Below are 24,040 nucleotides of genomic sequence, written 5' to 3'. Positions count from 1 at the left end.
TGTTATAGTAGCTAGCCAGCTGATTAATATTTTGAAAAGAAATTACTTTTCCTGCATGCCATCAGTAAGTATGATCTGAACAGCTTACCTTTAATCAACATGCCACAGAACTTAAGGCCTTAATTCTGCCTTTAGTCTCCCTTCCTCTATCTTAGGTAGGGCTGCTATTACAAATTATCATAAACTGGGTGGCTTACATGTCAGATACTTATTTCTCGCAGTTTTGGAGGCTGCAGGTCTAAGATCAAGGTGCTAGAACATCCAGAGGGGCTGTTTCCTTGTTCATAGACAGCCATCTTCTCATTGTATCCTCATATGATGGACAGCAAAGAGCCAGAGTGAACTCTTATGTGTCTTCTTGTAAGTGCACTGATTCCATTCAAGAGTGCTCCACCTACATAACTTGATGACCTCCCAAAAGCCCCACCTCCTAATATCACCACACTGGGGGTAAGGATTTCAACATATGTATTTTGGGAGAACACAGTCTATAACATTCTCTTAATTTTATTCCTTGCTGGTTTTTCTTTCCTTTAACCACAAGATAGAATTGAAAAGAGTGTGTGTGTGTGTGTGTGTGTGTGTATATATATATATATATATATATATATATATTTATATTTATTTTATATATTTTATATTTAATAGTATATGTTATAATATTAATATATATTTGCATTCAATAACATTTCATAATCTATTTTTCATTGCTTTCTAATCACCCTACCAGCTCCCCTTATTTGCAACTCCTACATTGACCAATCACCTTTGACAAGAATTTTAAAAAGTGCCCTGTTTAATTTTAAGAATGAAATTTATGAAAAGAAGAAGTCATTTGTTGTGAGAAACTGACAATATTAAAAAACAAGTTTTATCCACAGTTTGTAAATGCTTTTTCTCCGATGAATTTAAGGGATAATGTTATTAAGTAAAAAACTTCTTCTTTACCAAAGTTAATATTTTTTTAGATTATGTGAGATGAGAACTTTTATATACAATGGATCCCTTTACAAATTACTTTGGAAATAGGGCATTTTTGGAAACTGTACTTAGAAAGAGATGACAATGACATATTCGTTTTTCTTACATAATAAACTGTCTGATAAATTATATCTGAGTATATAAATTATTTTCACTGTAAAATTTAAATATTCTAGTCTAAAATGGGATTCTTCCTAAGAATAAAAATAACCAGGTTATACTATATTTGGTAATTAAAAATGATTCTTATAGAAATTATTTTTTCCTACTACACTTATTAAAGTCAAGCCCACTTGACTTTAGTCAAACGTATATACTACTTTTACTACTTAAATTAATTAGTGACATCCCCACTACCCCATCCAGCAATCGATATGATCAATTCATCTTTTGGGAAACATAGGAAAAATGATTGCTACTTGAACTTCATTAAATATATTGAGTTTATACATTTTTGGAATATATATTTAAATATTAAGAGTTGATTATAATTCAGTGTTATTTTGTCACCAACTAGGTTACAATATAATTCATATTGCATTAAAAAAACTATTTGAGAAGATACCGTGGTTCCCCTACTAGCTAATTTTTTCTGTTCTTTTCTTTTTTCTTTCTTTCTTTCTTTCTTTCTTTCTTTCTTTCTTTCTTTCTGCTATGATTTAGATTCTATTAGGTGAATTTTAAAAACAAACTGTGTTTAGGGGAAAAGCAGGGAAAATTTTTTAAGTAAAAATTCATCCTTATTTTAATACTTAAGACATCAATTTCAACATTCTTTAAGATTGTATGTAAGCCAATTTGACAATAAATAATATTTTAAATTTTTAAATAAATGTAAAAAAATAAAAAAACCAAAAAATTGAAAAAATAACATTCTTTAAGATAAGTTGTTAACTTCATAATGGATGAACTAATACATTAGGATTATATTGAGTTGTTTAAATTTGTTAAATGTAACCATGTTATAAGGTAAAACATAACTCGTATTTCTGCTCTGAAATCTATGGTAAATTAAACAATATATTTTCTATTTGGCTTCAAATACCTCTTTTTAATGAGAGAGACCCATAAAGAGAGGGCACAGATGGACATTTTGCACAAGCATGAACTGTTGCTTATTCGTGAGTAAAATCACTCTCACCAAGTCTGTAAAGTAGTATGGTTTTCATTCGGCACTGCCTCTTAATTCTCCGCCATGGCACTCGTGCACTGTGGTCAAAGAGAACACGGGGCTATAAATCTCTCAACAGGGCAAACACTTTCTATTTTGTCAGATGAAGTCTCCATTTCTCATTTTAAATTCACTTACTGTGTGTGTGTGTGTTTAAGTCTAGAGTTAGTGTCTCCTTAAGGCAAAATGAATGATTTTCCAAGGCACTGGGTCACTAAGAAAGGTTTCCAGGGAGGGTCTGTAACTACTGTGACTGCCATTTTATATTCTAGGAAGAATACACAAAAAAGAGACTATCCCACAGGATGAGGGATATTCCCAATTATCTTTTAAATTTGATCCCTTAAATTACAAAATTAAGTCTTTGACTAAAAGTGGCCAAAGGAATAAGAGGAGGTAATCTTTCCTTGCTTTAAAAATAATAAATGACAAAGGGTGAATTCTGAGTCACCTATTTAGTACATTTCAGTACACTTTTTTTTATAGGAATTAGTTTCATTTTCCTTTCTTGCTTTTAATGAATGGCAAAAGCATTTACTACCAAATTTTCCTAGCATTCTTGTATCATATTTCCTTAGTGATATGAAGCTATTTTATAAGGCTTAAATAAAAGCAAGTAATTCCAAGTCTCTCTAAAATAATTAGAGGACAACCAGGGAGAAAATATCTATATGAAATATATAAACATGTATAGATAAAAGACGCAAATAAGCCTGAGTTTCTAAATAAGAAATCATGTCAAAAGAAACCCAATTACTTAAAAATTTTATAACATTAGCAGACAAAGGAAGTGCAGAAGATGTAATAGATCTTAATTTTAGCATAGTCGCTCATGAACTCTCATTTGAAAAATGAATTCAAATTAGCTGGGATAAGGAGAGCTCTCGTCTGTACTAAAATAGCATGAAAGGTTGTAAAGGGAAGGTAATGATGAATGGCAATGTACTGAATCACGGTTTTTTTTCCTTGCAAAAATGGTTCCAAAATCTAATGTATTCAAAGTATTTAAAATACCAAACTATTCATACAATCACCTGAGATGAAAGAGAGGAAGGAAAGAAGAAAGGGAGAGAGGGAGAGAGTGAGGTAAGAAGGGAGGGAGGAAAGAAAGTAGCCAAGTTTTGTGTTTCTTGCACACTTTTGTCATTTGAGTATTGCACCAACAGCAAGCCCTAAAAGCTTGTGGGACTCATAGTCTGTAACACATCTGATAGCAAAGCACCATATATTAGACATATACCCAATTTTCTTCCTCCCATTTATCTTATTATTGCCATATATAAAGTACCAGGAATATAAAGATTAATAACAGAATAAAGACAAGTAAAAAGAAAATTGAATAACTGATTCCCATTAACAATGGTTAACATGTATTCAACTTTCATCATGTTCTAGGTGCTAAGATTTAAATTGATCATTTGACTTAATCCCGAAATCAATTTTAAGAGGTAAATACCATTATTATTCCCATTTTACAGAAGAAGACACTCAATTTCTTTTTTTTTTTGAAGAAACTCACTTTCTTTCAAGACAGCCAGTAAATTGTGAAGCCAGAACTAAAACAGTCTTCCAAAATCATGCTCCTTTCATTATTTCACTTTGCTATTATTGTTACTGTTGTTTTATTATCATGCTTATTTCCATAGAGTTAACAGATACAGAAAAAACCACAAGCACATTAAAATTTAAACAGTGTGGTTGAATAGCCCTTCAAGATGATAATCAGAGATACGCTGAACGATACTTCATATTATCACCAACACATTTAAAAGTCATTACTCTGATTTAGCTACCATGCCAATTCACTTTTATGTGAAGCATCTCTAGACTTCATGATCCTATGAGGTTGACAGAAATAGACACTGAGACTTAGAGGGCTTAAGAAACTTCTCTAAGGTAGTTGTGGTAGAATCAGGATTTACATCTAGGAGTTCTGATTTGAGAGATTTTGTGCTTACCCATTCCTGGATGCAGGCTTTCATTATCAGGTGCACAATAAATTGCACAGGTCCTGATTGCCTTAGAACGTCAGAGAAGGGAAAATCACTCCTGGCTGGGAGGATCAAGGAAGGTTTTTATGCAAATAGGAGAAAGGATCTTTGAAAAAGTGGTCAAATAACAGACAGAAGGAGAACACCAACAACAAAAAAGAACATGCCAGGTAGGTGGCAAGTGAGCACAGCTCAGAGATGAGAAAGCATAAGACTATGTTCAGGGAGAGGGCAAGGACCACCAAGAGAGGAGCCAAAGACTAGAAAAGATGAGTACTTGGAGAAAACAAAGGTATTCGTTTTCTATTGCTGCTGCAAGAAATTACCACAAGTAGACTGGATTAAAATAGCACATATCTAGTATCTTATGGTTCTAAGATTATAAGTCCAAAATCACTCTCACTGGGCTGAAGTCAAGGTGTCAGCAAGGCTGGTTCCTTCTGGAGGCTGTGAGGGGAGAATTTGTTTAATTTTCTTTCTCAGCTACTAGCAGTTGCATGCCTTCCTTGGCTCAGTACCCCTCCCTGCCATCACTTTAATCTCCTGCTTCTATCTTCACATATTAACTGATACTCCTGCCTCTCTTATAAAGACCATTGTGATTACATGGGCTCACCTCAATAGCCAGGATAATGTCCACTGCACAATCCTTAATTTAAGTACATCTGCAAAGTCCCTTTGCCATATTCTAAACTCTACTTCTAGATTCTAGATATTAGGACATGGACATCTTTTGGAAGACGTTTTTCAGCCTATCACAAGACTAAATAGGCAAGTTCACACAACCTGATGGCCCTCCTTGCCAAACTGGAGAGTACCAAGAACTACTAAAGATTATTTAAACAAGGAAATTAAAAGTAATATTTTAGGTTGACTAATCTGACATTTAGGGTGATTCATCTATAGCAGTGGTTCTCAATAGTTAAGAGTGTATAAAAATCATACTTAGCTTGTCATAAAACAGATTCCTGGACCCCTTCATCATTAGAGATTCTTATTCATTGGGTCTGTTGTGGAGTCCAGGAATCTTCCTTTTTTCAAATGACCACCCAAGTGATTCTTATGCAGATGTTCTAAGATCGTGCTTTGAGAAGTGCTGGTCTATGACACTTAAATATCCTTTGTAAGTATACACTCACTTCTTTGCCACTCCATGCAGAGAATCAGATCTGGATTAAAGAAAAACAAACCATGAAAATCAAATGCATACTTAAACCTATTTACAAACTTGTTTGTAGGACTTACCAAAAATCTAAAGTAACCTTAATACAACAAAAAGTCACTATTTTAAGTATAAAGGGAGAAAATCTCCTTGTTTTATACAAAGGAGAAGAAGGCATATGATAATTGTGCATCTCTCTTATTGGACACATTACTGTAGGCCCAGCATTGTTCTCAGCACTATTTAACTCAATTCATTTAACCCTCACTCCATGGTTATTATTATAACCATTTTATGGATAAGAAAATTGAAGTTTAGGGGAATTAAACAGATTGTCCAATATTACAGCCAGAAAATGATAGACCTGGTATTTGGTCATTGTCTATCTGGCTTCTAAATTTATACACTTCTTACTTTGTGGCTTTCCCCTCTACAGGATGCTAACCCAAAGGATAGTAACTACTATACTCATAAATTTAAATATGAGTTGTATAATCATTTAATAGATATACTTGATTCTCTCTAAGAAGGAGAAGAAATAAGAGTGGAGAGAGAGAGAGAGGGGCAATGAACTAAGAAGCAGAGGCTGGGGTTTCATCCTGGCTCTCGGAGCACTATCTCTGGGATCTTGAACATAGCCCTTCATCTTCATGGTCTACATTTTCCTGACCTGAAAACAAAAGGACCAGACAAAATAATCTCTAAGACCCTCACTGTTTCAAACTTCCAGGAGGTTCATGATTATAGCACTTATGAGTCACATCAAACATCACATATCACTCCACACTGATTTGATCATGGTTTCCTTGAAAAGGGACTTGCACATATTAGCAGAAACCTCTTTTGCTGAAAAGTGGCTAAATAAGAAAGAAATTGAAGAAAATTGCATGCTCAAAACTTGCCTAGAATATGTGGGAACAAAGGGAAAAGAAAATATCCTTTACCACTTATTCCAAGAATACAGCAACATGAATAATATGATATAGTTGAGAGTAAAGGAGGAAGCAAAAAAAATTCTTGGAACAGACAACAATTAATTTGATAGATTCTAAAACTTAAGTGAATGCAGAGGAGTCCTGCCCTAGGAGTCTTGTCATCTCTCATTTTAGGTAAAATATGAAAAAGCATCCATTCCATGACAGATTAAAAGCAGCAAACCTACCAGAAGGTTAAGTGAGCTGTGCACTCACTTTTATAGAAGTAAAAAGCAATGGAGAAAATAGTAAGATTATAAAAAGCTGACACAATGACTCAAAAGCACAGGTTTTGAAGCTCCTTGGTATGGGGCAAAGGACACTCCAGAGACCAAATGGTGGAATGATAGTGAGCGCTGCCTTGGATGCCAGACAAATACATGGATTTGGATCAAATCTCTAACACTGACTCAACATTTACTGAGTCACCACCAGGATTTACTTATACATCAGGCATAGGAAGGATGGGAATTAAGAGAGAGAGGAGATTCTTGCCACATTCTTCAGTAGTCTGGGACAAGGGTGAAAGATCCTGGTTGTATGTCATAAAGCCAGCAGGGCCCAAGATGAGGGTGTCAGTTCTTAAGGAATGCCTTGGGAGAGGTCTGGAGAACTGCTGCCAACACTAGAAGGTTCTGGAGATGATGCTGACCGAGTAACACTGTGCTGCCCAAACCCTGAGGAATTGTTCAAGGAAGCAAGGGAGTAACCAGAGAGACAAGAGACGAACCAAGAAGAGCTACCCACAAAGGGCCCACTGGGCCACCACCACCAAGAAAAGATGCCACCTTCATAGGAAGGACATCAAAGCAGGATACCACAAAGTTATAACTTTAAAAATGTGTATGACTTTGGAGTCACATGGACCTGGTTTTGAATCCTGACTTGGCTTGGTCGTTCAGTACCCAGATTTTTCACCAGTAAAATATCTGCCTCATCTCATTGGTGTGAGAATTGAATGAAATATTGCTGGCACATAGCTGGACTTCAGTTAGTTAATTTGTTTTTTATTCTCTTGGTTTTTCATTATGTAAGAAGTTTGGGGTGTACTCAGAGGAACATATGAGAGAAGAGGCTTCCTAGTGGGGTTATTTTGGGAAGTAGCAGGTAGAATGGAACTGCAAGGGATGCCTAATGTCTTGGAGAGATCTCTGCTTCTGTCTTCCATCTCAGTGTCCTTCATCTTTGGGGAAAGGAGACTATAGTAGTCTTTCAAAATACTTCTCCAGGGGAAGAATAATACTTTTCCATCTGAAACCTAGCATAGTATAGGGGTCTAAAATTCTGAGTGGAGTTCAGATACCTGCTGGTACAGGGCAGGATTCCAATTTATCCACCTAGGTTGCATGTTTTAAGGGAGTACAATTATGTTTTGTTCATCTTTGTATGCCCTACAGATCCAAACAAATAGTAGATGCTTAACAGTTTTTTAACGAATGAATGAATGAATGAATGAATATCCTTTCCTCTGATCCCAGTAGTATCTCTTTTTCACTGATTCCATTTTACAACCATGTTTGAACCATTTCTTAGAAGTTATTTTTAGAAAACAAAGCCAGAATATTTTTGCATTTCAAATTTCTTTAATGTATATTTATTTTTGAGAGAGAGACGACAGAGAGCATGAGCGGGGGAGGGGCAGAGAGAGAGGGAAACACAGAATCCAAAGCAGGCTCCAGGCTCCCAGCTGACAGCACAGAGACCAACACAGGGCTCAAACTCATGAGCTGCGAGATCCGAGCCAAAGTTGGACACTTAACCGACTGAGCCACCCAGGCGCCCTGATTATTTTTATATTTCAATACAAAAAGAGCAACTGATGAAATACTAGTAATTACAAAAGCAGGCTTAAAATAGGACTTATGTTGGGGAGTAGGGAGAAACTCATTTTTTTGTCCTTCCTTCTCTGGGCACCCCCCAAGTATGTGAAAGGATTTCAAATAAGACCGTAAAAAGGAGCAGAAGGGAACAATCTCAAGACCTGGCTTAGCTCCCAAATCTTCAAGTGAAAAGCAAGATAAAGATAAGGCAGCTGCTGCTGAATGCCACCAACTGCTGATGGAAAAGTGGCAAGCAGAGTAGGCAGACCAGCAAAGGATGAGGCCCACGTTTGTGACATAACTATTCAAACTCTCTTAGAGATCAGTTCAGAGGAACTCTTTTATAAGATCCCAGTTATCAAAAGAAATTTAGAAAAAAAAAAAGTAAATGCTTGCTGCCAGGGCAACCTCAGTTTTTCAGGAAAGCTACTCAAGGGAAATTTTTAGCAATAGAAAGCAAGGAAGAAGAAAGGGTTCTTTATAGCTCTTAACCAAAACCAATTTGTAAAAACATACGGGTACTCCATGCATGAGGCACTGTGTATGTTTTGGGGTGGCTGTAGGGATTGGAAGGGGTACACATATAAAACACAGTCTTTGCCCTCTAGAGATTTACAGCTAAGGAATGGCAGTGTGATGTTTGGCAGAAAGAGAGTCATGCGAGGTCATGCTAGGGAAGACTCCAAGGCCAGATTCTAGCTACTGTTGTTACTACTGTAGTGCAACAGCTGAGTGAATATCTACTCAACAAATGGCCTTTAATTGAAATAATTTTTCAAAAGCCTTCTTAGTACTAGAAGCATTTTTCATGTTTTTAGAGAAATTTTTCATGTTTTTAGAGAAATTCATTCATGAATGCATAAACAGAAGTATTCACCCAGTTTTTATTTCTGTGGTTTAAATACACATTAAAATATCTAGAGGCAGCCTCATGGAGATGGATTTTAAGTAGAGACTTACTTAGGTGATGCTCTGTCCATTACTCTTTAAATATGTGGCTAATACTAAGATTAAAAGCCCAAAGCCTGTAGCCTTTATTAGATAATGTACCAAAAATAAGTGTTCCTATACTAACACTTCACATGTATTATTTTCTAAAAGCATATGTCATCCAAGAATGACCTCTCAGTGAAGACATTGTTTGGCAACTCCTGAGAAATCCAAAGTGGTCAACCATTCTTCTTAAGCAAACCATTTTAACACTGGTGAAAGAACATTAGGTGTTAGGCATCCAGATTGTCTAGATTTGCTCAAACTGGGTAGAAAGCACTGTCTTTTGTGATACAGTTTACGAAGCTCACCAAATTATGCCAGTGAGACTCCACTGCTTTGGGATCATTAGTCACATTTTGTCAATAGTCAAAAACAATGCTCACAAATACATTACAATATCTTCAAGAATCATCATTTGCCCCCACTAAAATGCAAATTATGTGGGAGCTCTATTTTGTTTATAGCTATTTTCCCAGTCCCTAGAACACTCTTTGGCTTATAGTAGGTGTTTAATAAACATTGTGTAGATAAAATGCATAAATGAATTTAAATTGCCGCTTTGAGGTAGCACTGGGGAAGAGTGGCTAAAGAAGAAGAGGTTTATATGTTTTATGAATAAGCATCCCTGCAATCTCTTCTTTAAAGATTGCTTTTGTTAAAATATAATTTTATCTCGTTTCACCAAAGTTGAACATGTCTCTCAAATAACATTTTTAGAAAACCTAAAAATGACAAATTGTGTGTGTCTGACATCTGACATCCATTCAAGAGACAGTAATTGAACACCTACTATATAATGAGTAATATGACAGCCACAAAACAGTGAACCAAACATAAGTGGTCTTGTTTATGCCATAAAAACGTGAATATAAATTTAATCTTGCGGCTATAGACCCAGCCTTTACAAAATGTGGTGCCCAGAATTAATTCGCACAAAGTAAAGCTTCTGTTGAGATGAACAATTAAAGACCATGGAGAAGCCTCTAAAGCAGGTTTTCACCCACTGCATTTGGTATTGCACAAAAGCTAAATGAATATTCAACTAAGCAAAAAACCTTAAAACAAAAAGAGAAACACTTAAAATGCCTCCTTGATGCTAAGAATAGTTATTCACACTATTATGGTCGTTCATTCATAAGTAAATAAATGAATAAAAACATATGACTACATGCACATACCATACCTTATACGTCCAAATAATTGATTTCCTTTATAAAATAGTTACTTTATAAGGTTATACGTTCATTTATTCTCATGAATAGCCTTTTAAGTATTTCAAAATTACTTTTTAATTTCCTTCGGAACTGTGTCCCATTCTTTTAAATTTACTCAAAGAATGAATTTTATTGTGGGAGGCTATAAAAGGATATTTGGAGTCCCTTATGATAAACAGCATAAATAATTAAGGTGGGCAATGGCATTTGGGTTAAGAAAAAGATGCAACTGTAACATACTGGAAATTTTTTTAATGTGGTTCATAATTTGGTTATAAAGGCAAAACCAAAAGAAGAGCTCTAAAATAATTTTGAACAATAGCAATATCACTTGAGTAAATAGAAAACTTATTATGGTAACTATTAACATCAACTCACATTGTCTTACTTAAATGTATTTTTTTTTTTAATTTTTTTTTTTCCTTCAACGTTTATTTATTTTTGGGACAGAGAGAGACAGAGCATGAACGGAGGAGGGGCAGAGAGAGAGGGAGACACAGAATCGGAAACAGGCTACAGGCTCTGAGCCATCAGCCCAGAGCCTGACGCGGGGCTCGAACTCACGGACCGCGAGATGGTGACCTGGCTGAAGTCGGACGCTTAACCGACTGCGCCACCCAGGCGCCCCTGAAATGTATTTTTGAATCTCAATACCTTATCCCTTAAAGATGCATTTAAGACTTTATTATTTTTTTCCTAAAGAAATCAGACATAGGACATTGCTGCAAATCTTTCAAATGACATACTTTGAAGTGAAATATAATTTTAATAACAGAGCTAAAATAATCCATGAGCCAATAAAATGTATTCAAATTTTAAATAATGGGATCTATGTCCCCAAGAAGGTCTATAGGAAAAGAAGAATTGACCTGTGTTTGAGCTGATCTAGTTCTTTAAATTCAACTTAGATTTCCCCCCTCCACTACCAATTCTTTATATTACTTCTTTTAATTTTTAGGTAGACATGTGTGGTTTATTATCTATTTGTTTGTGTAAGACCCCAGATATTAAGCCTTCTTAATGCTTTTTTTTTTTTAAGTAGGCTCCACAGAGCCTAACATAGGGCTTGAATTCATGACCCTGAGATCAAGACCTGAGCTAAGTAAGACCAAGAGTCAGACACTTAACCAAATGAGCCACCCAGGTGCCTCAAGGCTTCTTGATGTTTTCATATCATTTAAGAGTTCTTTAGAGGGGCGCCTGGGTGGCGCAGTCGGTTAAGCGTCCGACTTCAGCCAGGTCACGATCTCGCGGTCCGTGAGTTCGAGCCCCGCGTCAGGCTCTGGGCTGATGGCTCGGAGCCTGGAGCCTGTTTCCGATTCTGTGTCTCCCTCTCTCTCTGCCCCTCCCCCGTTCATGCTCTGTCTCTCTCTGTCCCAAAAATAAATAAACGTTGAAAAAAAAAAAAAATTAAAAAAAAAAAAAAGAGTTCTTTAGAGTAGAGGTTTCATTTATTAGATGACTTTTGTAAAATTATCATCATAAGTTCTTATAAATATGCTACTGTACTTTCTTCAAACATGTGTGCATATTTTATAAAAATATTTGCATTAAATAAAACATCAGGAAGGATATGGAAAGTTTAAGACACCAAAAGATTTAAATTTGAACACTACTGTGTGAGAATATTAAAATGAGCTTATCAGCTATCTTTTAATCTGTTATTAATCATATGACATACTTTACATGTGAAAATTATCTATCTATTAAGCAATTATCTATTTCTCAAAATTAAAATAAAACATAAAATCCACTGCATTATTTTTTCTATGATACACATAATGTTTCTGGGCATGGACTCTCATGTTACAAGTCAAATGTTCTCTCACTGTATTTCATCCTTAACAAACTGTACAAGAGTTCTTATTGACTTGAAATAGGTGCTTAATTATGATCTCAAGCATATTTCCACGATTTTACATGTAACAATATAAAAGTGATTATACCACAAACATCAATCTTGAACTTCTGAATTTTGATACACGCTATGGAGAAAAATTATTTGTAGATACAATATTTCTCAAGACTTGAAAAACTGAGATAATATTAGGATATTCAGATACTATGAAATAATTATTCTTTTTAAGAACTCAGTAAGAGATATCATTATAATTTCATAGTATTAGATTAATCAACATTAAAACACAATAGCATAAACCACAAGAATTATTTTTAAGATGTTTTATAAATGTGATTTTATAATTGATTTCCCCTTTTTAATTTATATGTGCCTATATTTGAAAGTAAGCCATTCTGCAGGATGAATAAGTTCTAGAGATCTAACGTATAGTATGGCACCTATAATTAACAACACAGCACTGTGTACTGGAAATCTGTTGAGAGTAAATATTAGGTACTCTCACCACACACACACAGAAAAGGTAATTATGTGAGATGGATAATTATCTTGACCATAGTATTCATTTCACTAGTATATATGTACATCAAAACACAATGTTATACATCTTAAATATATATATTTTTTGGCCTAGAAATAGAATTTACTTAGCAATATTATATTTTATGTGGATTATTTGAGAGGAATAAGTTAGCCACTTTACTCTCAAATTGTCTGGTTCAACTTCACAAAATGTGATTCATGGAATCTTAAGGAAGGGAACTCTTAAACACCTATTGTTTGTGAATTTCTTTTTTAAATTGAAGTGTAGTTGACATACAATTTAGTTTCAGGTGTACAACATAGTGATTCAACATTTATATACATTATAAAATGATCACCGAGATAAATCTAGCTACCATCTGTCACCATAGTTGTTAGATATTATTAACTATATTTCCTATAAAACTATGGAACGCGTCACAAATTTACATGTCAACCTTGTGCAAGGGTCATGCTAACTTTTCTATATCATTCTAATTTTAGTACATATACTTCCAAAGTGAGCACAAGTATATACAATTTTTATTAAAAAAAAAAAACCAACAAAGTAAATTACATACGCTATTAAGCAAGTACATGTCCTCGGCCAAGGAGAGGATCCATCCTCTTCATATTTTAGTGAGAAACCAAGGAGACTCACTACCATGTGAAGGCAGGAATTGGTCTCAGCAAAACTTACATTTGGCTTTTTCTGCTCATTACCCATTTCATCTTATGCTTCAGAACCTTGTCTAAACCTTTGTAGCAAGAAAGTCTTTGTCATAATCAAAGCACAAACATTTTCTGAAAGCCTTTGGTGTACAAGATTTTAACTGTCATTAACAGCCAAAATCTGCAAGGCGAAAGCCAGGGCCTCAAGGGATTTGGCCTGAGGATTTGGGACAGGTTGGCAGAACCCGTATTGTGTACTTGTACTGTGAACACACCCAGATACTGTCCAGTTTGTGTGCTACAAACACTGCATGTCTCTAATGATCTCACTGGTAGGTATAGAGATGGGAGTCAGTCTTCACACCCACCCTGCCTGAAATTGGCCACTTTAGGGATGAATCACATTCTCACTTACCTCAGTCCAATTAAAGAAATATTCACTAGTAAATAATTTGGCAACCACTTCTTTGTCATAAAACATATTTAAACATCAATTTTGGCCCCAACAGAAAGACAAATATTTGATGGTAGGAACAAATACTATGTTATTTAGCTAAATTATATAATTTTAAAACTCTTGCCTAGATTTAAAAAGTTCCATCTAATTTACAAAAGCAATTAATTTGCTCACAGAGACTGTATTTTTCATCTTTGTAACATTTATTTTTGTTTTCCCATTTCCTTTATTATCTCCTGTTAGAAAACTGTTTCTAGCATTAATTTGTATTCTAAATATGATGGCAAAAATCCATCAGATTTATTGCCCAGACTCCCTGGTGCCCATTAATATGATTCTCAGGATATTAAGGGGAAATCAAGTTTTCGCTGTTTTTGAACTGCCTTGACATTAGCAGTTACCATTTAGAAACTGATGGAAATTGGCCAGTATGTGGAGTTCTGACATATATCAGTTGACAATTAAGCTCTGTATCTGCTGGTCATTAGTGAAATCACCCTAGCTACCAAATAATACCCGAGGTTACCACTATCTATATTTATGACAAAAAGAGATTTTTGCATGTCCTTTTGTAACCACATGATTATTAGGCATAAAGTACACAAGCAACTGCTCCTGAGCTACATTAGCAAAAAAAGGGAAAGCAAAGTATTTAGCCATATTGCACGGGACGTTCTATGAGGATCTGTTCAGCACAGTGGAGGATCCATTTCCATTTTGAACTCTAAAGATGGTGTGAGTCTTCCTACCAAATGGGCTATAAAAAGCTCCTCATTGCTACAGCTCAAGGATGGAGAACTTTAGAGAAATAGAGCATAGCAGTTATTGTAGTGTTGCACAATCATGGCTAGCACTTAATAGAACATATTGGAGGAAAGGTAGGAATACTTTAGAAAGACATTATTTGATATGAACTTGAAATCTCAAATGTGTAGAGAAATTAAGGCTTAGTAATAAGATCCCTTAAACAAAAAATGAACTCACCAGGAGCATGTCTCTAAGGTGCTCAGAACCTACTCCATAGCAGATATAAGTGCTCTTACAGAGGACTAAATGAAGGCTGTGAGCAAACAGAAAAGATGTAATTCTTCCTGTGGTGGTGGAAAAGGGCTCATAGGTGAGCAGACATTTGAGTTAGGCATCTGAGAATGAAAGGGATCTTATCATGTGGGTAAGGGGAAAGAGGAATCCATTCCAGTCAGAGGGACGAGATGAAGAAAGTCACAACTCAAGATGAAGTGCATACCCTTTCTAGAAACAATACAGGAATTATGTAGAGTGCTTGTGTTTAGGGTCATAGGAAGGATTGGATATAAAACTAGGAAGGCAAAAGAGTTTGGAAATATCATTTTAAGGGATTAAGTTTTACTGAATGTAAATGGGAAAATGTCTTTGAACATTTTTGGGAAGGACAGTGACATGAGCATATCTAGTCTTTATGCCCTCATGTAAGACAAAGAGCCCCATTTGGCCTTAGACTATTCCTTGAACCTAGAATGCACACACAATAAACTTAATGTTTTTTATTGATTAGCTAATATTCACACTGCTAAGTGTGGAATATCTGGAATATGGAATATCGACTGGAAAAAAAGGGAGACTAGAGGCACCAGAAGTCCTTAGGAGGCCTTGCAACTGTCAGGAAAGGGGAGTTATCCAATGAATCATGACAGGGGCCATGTGGTTGAGAGGTTGGGTATCAGAAGGAGAGGGATTTTATAACTCAAAGGAGCAGGTAGGTAAAAGGTGATAAGAAGGCCTTGAGAAGGAGGAAGAGGTGTGAGGGTTGTGGGGGGTGGGGGGCAGAAAACAAAAAAGAAGGGTGTTTGGGTGGGATACCTTGAGTTCAAAGCACCTTTTGGATCTTCATGTGGAAACATCCAATGTGGGGCTGGTGCTTAGGAGAAGTCAGCTAAAGATGTTAAATCCAAAGCCAAAAAGTTTGCCTATATTTCAAATGTGTGACTTGATATCAAGAATTGCATTTCATGCTAAATAGCAAACTCAACCAGCATTTTATATCTACTTCCCACCATCAGGATTTAAGTATCTATTTATTTATTTATCCTGTAAATATTACTGAGCTCCTGCAATATGTCAGGCATAGTTTTGAGCGTGAGGATGCAGCAAAGCTGAGAGAGACAATGTTCTTGTCTTGTTCTTATTTTCCGTTGGAAGATAATCCAGGACCAAATAAAGTAAAAAACATATAATAAAATTTCAAGTAGGATAAGTGTATTGAAGAAAAATAAAGCAGGGAGGAAGAAACAGAATTATCCTTAAACTAAATATTTATAATTCACAGTTGGGATCAAAACCAAGGGCTACTTAATGACTTTTCTCCTTATTCTTTCTATTGCTAATAATGAATAAGAGTCAAGTGGGTCATCTACCTCAAGAAAGAGGCCACTCAGAAGAAATGGAGAGGCAGGATTTTCTGCTGAATATTCTTGATCTCTCAGTTGAGGTCCATGACCCTAATTCAGCTATAAGAAAACTATGGTCATGAGAATAAGAAATGTCCCCAGATGGTTCCATATAGCTCTTCTGCAAGGTGGAGAATCTATATGAGAATAACTAGGATTACACAAATTATACTCACAACTTTGGAAATTAATAAATTAATTAATTAACCAGTCTACATTTTTTGTAGACAGTATACAGGTGGTGAAATAAAATTATTTTTTACCATTTATTCAGGTCTTAATTATGACTTATCATGTGGTTATTCATGAAGCTAATAAAGTCTTTGTTATGCAGAGTGTAGGGAAGCACAGAATGAAATAAAAAGAGGGAGGGGAGGAGATAGTAAGGCAAAAAGCGGTTGAGTTTTCATCCAGAGGGAAGACTTCAAATGCATTTGTCAAGAAAAGCTACTGGTGTTCCATTACTCAAATACGTTATTTGCAACTGTCGTTATGATCATAAATTAATGCGTGGAATGATGATGAAATTATATACACACCCATGCTGGGAATGTGTCAGAGATGTGGTTCCAAGAGACTGTTATTATCTGAGGTAAATCCTGCACATAAGAAATCAAATCTTTTTTGATTCAAAGATTGACAACAGTGATAAATAAATTCAAGTATTTTAAAGCCGTTAGGATTCAGAAGTGTTCATTCATGGGCTAGGCTTGCTGCTGCATGCCACTCACTGCAGAGGATGAACTCACCTTTCTTCTTGAAACACTCTTCCTCTGGCTACATGTACCTCAGACTTTACTGATTTTCTTCTGACTGTTCCTTTGTTGTATATCCGTAAGTTCTACCCAGCCTATGAATGTTGCTTTCTTCAAAGTTTCATTCTAGACCTATTTCTCTTTTCATATGAAATGCTCTCTGTAGGTAATCTATTCATTAATTCATTCAACACATATGTATTGAGTGCCTCCCATATGTCAGCACTGTTCCATGCACCTGGGATACATTTGTGAACAAAACAAATAAAATCCCTGTCTCTAGAGAACTGAAACTACAGCAAGTTTCAATTACTATATATATGCTGGTGAACCCCAAGCTTATATCTCCAGCTTCCATCTGTTTTCTGAGCTCCAGATTTATCCACTTACTCATTCTCCACTTGGATATTTTAGAAGCATCTCAAATTCAACATGTTCAAAATGGAACTGATTAGGTTTGGAGATAAAATTATGAATTCAGTGTTCCCTATCTCAAGAGTGGAATCAACTTCCTTCCATCTGCAAGGCCCAAAGATGTAGGAGTAATCCTTGTCCTGTCAGCTTCATCCACAACTATCTACTTCTCTCCATCTTTATTGCTTCCTTTCTAGTCTAGTCTACTTCACCATCCCTCTGGGACTTTAGAGTGGTCTCCCTGCACTCATTCTTTCCCTACTCCAATTTTCATAGCCAGATGATGTTTAAAAATGCCAAATCTTTTTGATCATATGAGCCCCTTTAAGATAAAAGCCAAAATCCTTCAGAGAGCCTACCAGATCTTGTATGATTTACCTTCCCTCAACCTCTTCCATCTCTTCATGTGCGGTTCTTATCTTTGCTCTCAGAGCTGCAGCCAACAGGCTTTCGGAATCTCGAACACACTATATGCTTTTCAAACATAGGGTCCTTGCACATACTGTTACCTTATGCTACTTCAAGTGGTTAACTCCTATATTTCCTTCAGTTTTTGGCCCAAAGGTCACCTCCTCATGGAAGCTGTATCAGTCTGCTATTGCTTTTGTAAGAAAACATTAGAGGCTGGGTGGCTTAAACAATATAAACTTATTTTCTCACAATTCTGGAGACTAGGTGTCCAAATCAAAAGGTTGACAGGTTTTGTTTTTCCTCAAGCACCTCTCCTTGGCTTGCAAATGGCCATCTACCTTCTCACTGAATCCTAACATGGCCTTTTGTCTGTGTGCATGGGTCCCTGGTATCTTTTTGTATTCTCATAAAGATACCAGTCTTATTGGATTAGGATCTTACCTTTCTATTTCATTTACCTAATTACCTCTTTCAAGACCTTATCTTCAAACATGATCACATTGGGGAATTAAAACTTCAACATATGAATTTGGGGGGGACACAATTTAATCCCCAACAGAAGCCTTCTCTAATTCCCCAGGTTAGTTTAGGCTCTCAGTTATCTGTTTTTTTTAACACTTGTATTTGTTATAAAGCACTCTGCACAGTTTGTAATAACCAAAGGTATTTGCCACATAAAAGATCTAGCCCCTTCCTATCTCTCTGATCTCATCTTCTACTACTCTCCCTCACTCACCCCATTTCCCTTGTGGATTCCCTAATATGTCAGTCACTTCCTGCCTGGAATTCTCTTCTCATGACTCATTCTCTTTCTTCATTCAGGTCTCTGTTCTAACATTTCCTGACCACTGTGTCTTGAAACATATTACCCCAATCCCCAAAATCTTCTATGCCCTCATATAACTTAATTTTTTTCATAGTACCACCTGTCATGATAATATCTATCTATTTTTATTTGCTTACTGTTTTTTTGCCTGCCAGAAGGTCAGCTTCTTAGGTTTTGGCACTGTGTCCTGCAAGTCTAGAACATTTTGGAAAAACAGGAGGCACTCAATGCATGTTTCCTGAATGAATAAAAAAATGTCTTTATTTATATAATTATTTGATCTTTATCTACTTGCCCTATCAGACTGTAATCTCTGTCAAACAGGAAGAATGTGTGCCCATGCTTACCAGTGACTGGGCATGTAAGACTAGTGGCTGGTACATGGGATATTCTTTTTATATTCTTAGTAAATTCTTAGTAAATTTATTTTTAGTAAATATTTGCTGAATGAATGAGTAAAAAGAAATAAAAGCAAAAGTAGTGCAAGTTTATAGAAAACATCTTGAAACAATTTGCAGAACATGAAGAGAAGTTGTGGCATTTCTAGCTATTTCACAATTCATTTTGATTTAGCAGGGGTGCACCCTCAGTTTAAACATGCTTTTCTGGGCCAAATCTCTGTTAGTGGCCATAAAACTGCCATCAGAGTGCTATGAAAATTACAGGAAAAAGAGAATAACAGTATTTTTATTTCTAGAAATATTTCCTTTCCAAGGACCAAGAGTAATCCCAGATTATTATTTATTTGGATGGTCTTTTAGTTTGCCAATGAATGGGATTCCAGGACTAAATTATTTAGATGTTTTGCATGGATTAAAATAAAGGTCTTAAAAACAAGGCAATAAAAGCACACATTTAGAGTGACTCCTACTCCAAACCAAGTAATTTTTCCTATGCTTGTTTTATTTTTAGAGGATTTTGAAAGGGAGGAAAACTGATCAATATTATATTTAGGTAATATATTATTTTTGAATGCATCACGAATAGGTGCAACAATAACTTTATATGTAATATTTGTAATTCCTTGGAGAATCACGTCCTTTCTCTCCAAAAATACCCTGATAGCAACCCAACTACTTATCGAAAACTACATGAGTCAAAGGAGGAACTATAATTTTGCTATTTTGATTTGTTCCTTCATTTAGAAGAAAGTTTGAAAAAAGTATTTGTTTAATAAGTTCAAATCTAATATTTTTTCTCTCTTTGCAATAAGGTAAAATTCTGAATAATTTCATGTCTTTAAGAACATCTGAAAGAATTTTCCTTTTTACATTTCAAATTTTTTCTCAATTTTTTCCTACCCTGACTCCCTTTAATTTCATATCTTAATACATATGAAATATGTGTTAATACATGCAAAAAGTCAAATTTATGAATGCGTTGACACTTAGTTGTAATTACAATTTCAATATCAAAACATATGTTGACAAAAACAGAAGGTAATATGAATAAGAATGGGTAAAAACTGCTGAGGAGCACAGATCAGAGTAAATTTAGGATGAAGAAAGTTGTAATAAAAGGAATAAGGTGGTCCCTACCATGTTTTGATAAATGTGGTGTAGACTCAGTTTATGTTGGATCTTATTGTGTTGGTAGCCATGTGAATATTTAATGAAGTGTTTTTAAATCACCTCTGGCTGTCTTTGGAACATTTATTTGATCTTCCATTAACAGTGGTAAGAAGAGAAGAAATGCATACAATGGCATTCCATGGCCTAATCCCTAAAGGTTCTTGCTTTTGAGGAAATATATAAGATTTTAGATTGTTTACTGTGAAATTTAACACCTATTTTGGCAGGATTTCTTAACTTCAGCGCTACTGACTTTTGGAGGGTTGGGATAACTCTTTGTTGTGTTCCCGTGCACTGTTAGAACGTTCAGCTGCACTCCTGGCTTCTGCTTATTAGATGCCAGTAGGATCTCCCTCCCAACTGGGACAAGTAAAAATGTCTTCAGACATTGCCAAATGTCCCATATTGCCCCTGATTGAAAACTACTGCTTTAAAGTTTCATAATGATCCTTGTAATCTACACTCAATAAATGAGTATTTCTTGAGGACCTGTTATGTCTTTTTGTGTTCTAATGAGGATTAAGAGAAGAATATGACATGGCTTCTTCTCTTAAAATGCTGAGTCCATGTTACAGAGACAGTAGCACTGGAGTACAATAGAAAACCTTTATCACTAGTTCTAGATGTCCTGTATTGCTAATAAATACCTGAGTGACTTAAAAGAGTATCCAGAGGGGAGCCCATGGGGGAGATTTCTTAAAGGCACGACTAGGCATGGGCTCTGAAGACTGGATGAGATTTGGAAAGACAATATTAAGAGGAAAGTATATTTCGGGTGTCATGGACAACATATTCACAAAGGTCCAAAGCAAAAATCTGGGTAAAAAGAGTATGAGAGAAACTAAAGAAATAGATAAAAGGTAAGAACTCTTTAGGAGCTTATAGAAGGCAGTTACTTTGGAAATATGACAGGATGTCAATGGTGGGGGGGCGGGGAATAGAAGGTCTGGCTAAGCAGGAGGTGTATTTCTTAAAAATTGGTTTCCTCAAAAGCAGTCTAAAGTTCTGGATGAGTGGTTTAACAGCAGATGATGAGACTCAACAAAGGTAGGGACGACAGCTTTAGGATTGATAAGAGAAATGGAGGGGAAGGTCTGAATCTGAAAACAAGAAGAGCTATATAGTTTTGGAGCCGATTTTGGGTAAAAGGTCAGAGTCAGACTGTTGACTGTACTAGCTGATTGAGTAAATGCCATGTCAGCTATAGACCCTGAACACTTGTCCACTTGCTTTGGAGTGCTAGTAGAAAAAGAATATTTTTGATTCAGATTTTGTTAGTCAGTTTTATAGCTACTGAACAATTAAATATATACATATAAAATTTTTAATTGGTAACTCGTTTCTATTCTGTCCTTGATTAACTATTTTCTGATTAATGTATACTTTAAATTCCAGGAGAATCATGGAATGAACTAAACATTCCTAAGCATTTTATCTTAGTTATAATTTATCTTAAGGGCTATTTTTGGATATTTTTCAATAATATTCATTTCTATTGATGAACATAAACTTTATTTCATTTCCTACTATATCCAGATATACCATATAATGATTTCATTTTTAAAAAGTTCTGAAATAAGCACACATGCACGCATACACACACACACACACACACACACACACATAATCAAAAACTGGATAATGCCTGCCAGTGAAGGCAGAATTATCACATACAGAACACTTTTATTATTGATACAAATCGATACTGATTTATATTAATTTAATTAGGCTTTCTGCCCTGATATTAACAAAAAAAGTATCAACACTGGTTCTCCAGTGGATTGGGCAACATCTGTGATTTAAGATTTCACATTTAGTAATGGAAATGGTAATACTTTAAAGAGAATCAGGTGGCTTTGTGAATACACATACAAAAGCATTTATGAAGTTGAACTGCCATTCCCAATTGGAAACCCTAGGTGGTACACATGTCTAAATGGGTATACACAAATGCACACACACTCACAGTTTATATGACCATGTTACCTAGACATCTCTTTCCCCGTTATGGACACCAGGAAACAATTAAGTTAATACATTTTCCCTAAAATAGCTTAAGTACAATACAGGCAGGATGGTTATGCTGGTGTGGGTATCTTCATGTTTATGAATATTAATGAGCATAGAAAATTATTACATGTGGTTGTAAGTATTATTCTTTTGATAAGGAACATAGAAAGATGATACTTGCAGATTACTATAGAAAATCTATCTTTTAGGAAGGTACCTTGATACTTTCAAGGCCATCATGACACCAGTTTAGTGTGCCACATAGGAATTTACTAAAATAAAGATTTAATTGCTTAATGGAGTTGATGTGCTTTCTTATTTGCTTAATATAATATCAAGAAGTGATTTGGGCATGAGGAAAATATGAAACAAACCATTATGGCCTGATATTCATAACTGATTGAAAATATGAATACGTACATACACAGACATTAACATTTGTTCTCAGATTTTTGCAACTATAAAGACATGCATTTATACAAATATGTTATACCATATATAATAAATATTTTAGAACCTATCATGAGGCCATGGGCAAGTATGGTCACTATCTTCATGCTTCTACCATATCCCGTACACATATTTACATAACATTTACTATTTCTATTGTATTTATTTGGTTATAGATTTATTTACACTCTTTGTATTGCAAATCTCTGAGGAATTACAGTTGTAATTCATCTCTCCATCTTGAGTGTCTACCACAGTGTCTGGCAAAGAGAAAGCACCAGTACATGTCTAATGGATGAGTGAATATATCTTTTTTTGATTCTTTAAACAGACATCTTTTAAAATTCAATTATAACAAGATATTTTATAAATTATTAAATTTATCAGAATCTCTCAAACTTAAACAGAAAACATATTTCCATTTCACATTTTATATTCAGAGTATCTTAATGCTCCTACTTTGATAAGAGGAAAGATAACAACAGCCAGATTTACAGTGGCCAATAAGGTGCTTCTTTTCTGAGCCACTCAAAATTCATTCTAAAAAGAAAATACAACTACACTATTAGTGGCATTTTAACCAAATTTAATTTTATGATGTTTAATATTTCTGCTATCTGCTGCCTTATTTCACTAAAATTTCAAAGTAAATTAATGAAGCTCTTTATGTTGTAAACATTTATCAAATACTTTTTTCAAAAATAATTTATGCAAATATAATACCTCATTTTAATAGTTTGCTATTCTTTCTCTTGTTTAAATTTTCACACACAAAAATCCTCTTTTTTGAGTAAGACAACAGTATCAAAAAGAAAAACATTTTTAATCTTATACTAGACTTCTTTCTTTGATCATTTATTTTAGGGAATTTGAGCCTGTCAATATTGTAACAATATTATAACAATAATATAACAAATTAGCTCTTAAATTGAAGTAATTAAAGTACAAAATCTAACAGCTCTTTTTGCCTCAAAAATCAAGGCTGATAATTGCTTAGAAAATCTCCTGCTGCCCAACCTCACTTCTTAAAGGGACACAAACTCCTACAGGAGGAGAAAGTAAGTTTTACAAATTTTCATTTATCTCATTGGCCATGTTTTATTTTAAAAATACTTTGACAGTAAAAATGCTAGGCATATTTTTATTTATTTATTCATTTAATTTAAATCCAAATTAGTTAACATATAGTATAATAATGACTTCAGGAATAGGATTTAGTGATTTATCACTTACATATAACACCTAGTGCTCATCCCAATGAATGTCCTCCTTAATGCCCCTTGCCCATTTAGCCCATCCCCCCACCCAACATCCAGCAACCCTCAGTTTGTTCTCCGTGTTTAAGAGTCTTTTATGGTTTGC

At 35.0% G+C, this 24,040-nt stretch overlaps 1 protein-coding gene and 1 non-coding gene across 4 annotated transcripts in view; both read right to left on the bottom strand.

Moving 5' to 3' along the window:
* The window catches only part of KCNQ5 (potassium voltage-gated channel subfamily Q member 5), a 524,285-nt gene that overhangs the window by 424,637 nt on the left and 75,608 nt on the right, over positions 1-24,040 (bottom strand). The window lies entirely within an intron of this gene.
* On the bottom strand, positions 13,109-13,214 carry LOC115515105. The gene has a single exon (XR_003969168.1). It is a non-coding gene; the product is annotated as a U6 spliceosomal RNA (small nuclear RNA).

Source organism: Lynx canadensis, chromosome B2, assembly GCF_007474595.2.
Source record: "Lynx canadensis isolate LIC74 chromosome B2, mLynCan4.pri.v2, whole genome shotgun sequence".
In the NCBI taxonomy this organism is placed as follows: Eukaryota; Metazoa; Chordata; class Mammalia; order Carnivora; family Felidae; genus Lynx; species Lynx canadensis.
Note: the sequence above shows the minus strand (reverse complement) of the source record. Positions and strands in the feature narration are given on the sequence as shown.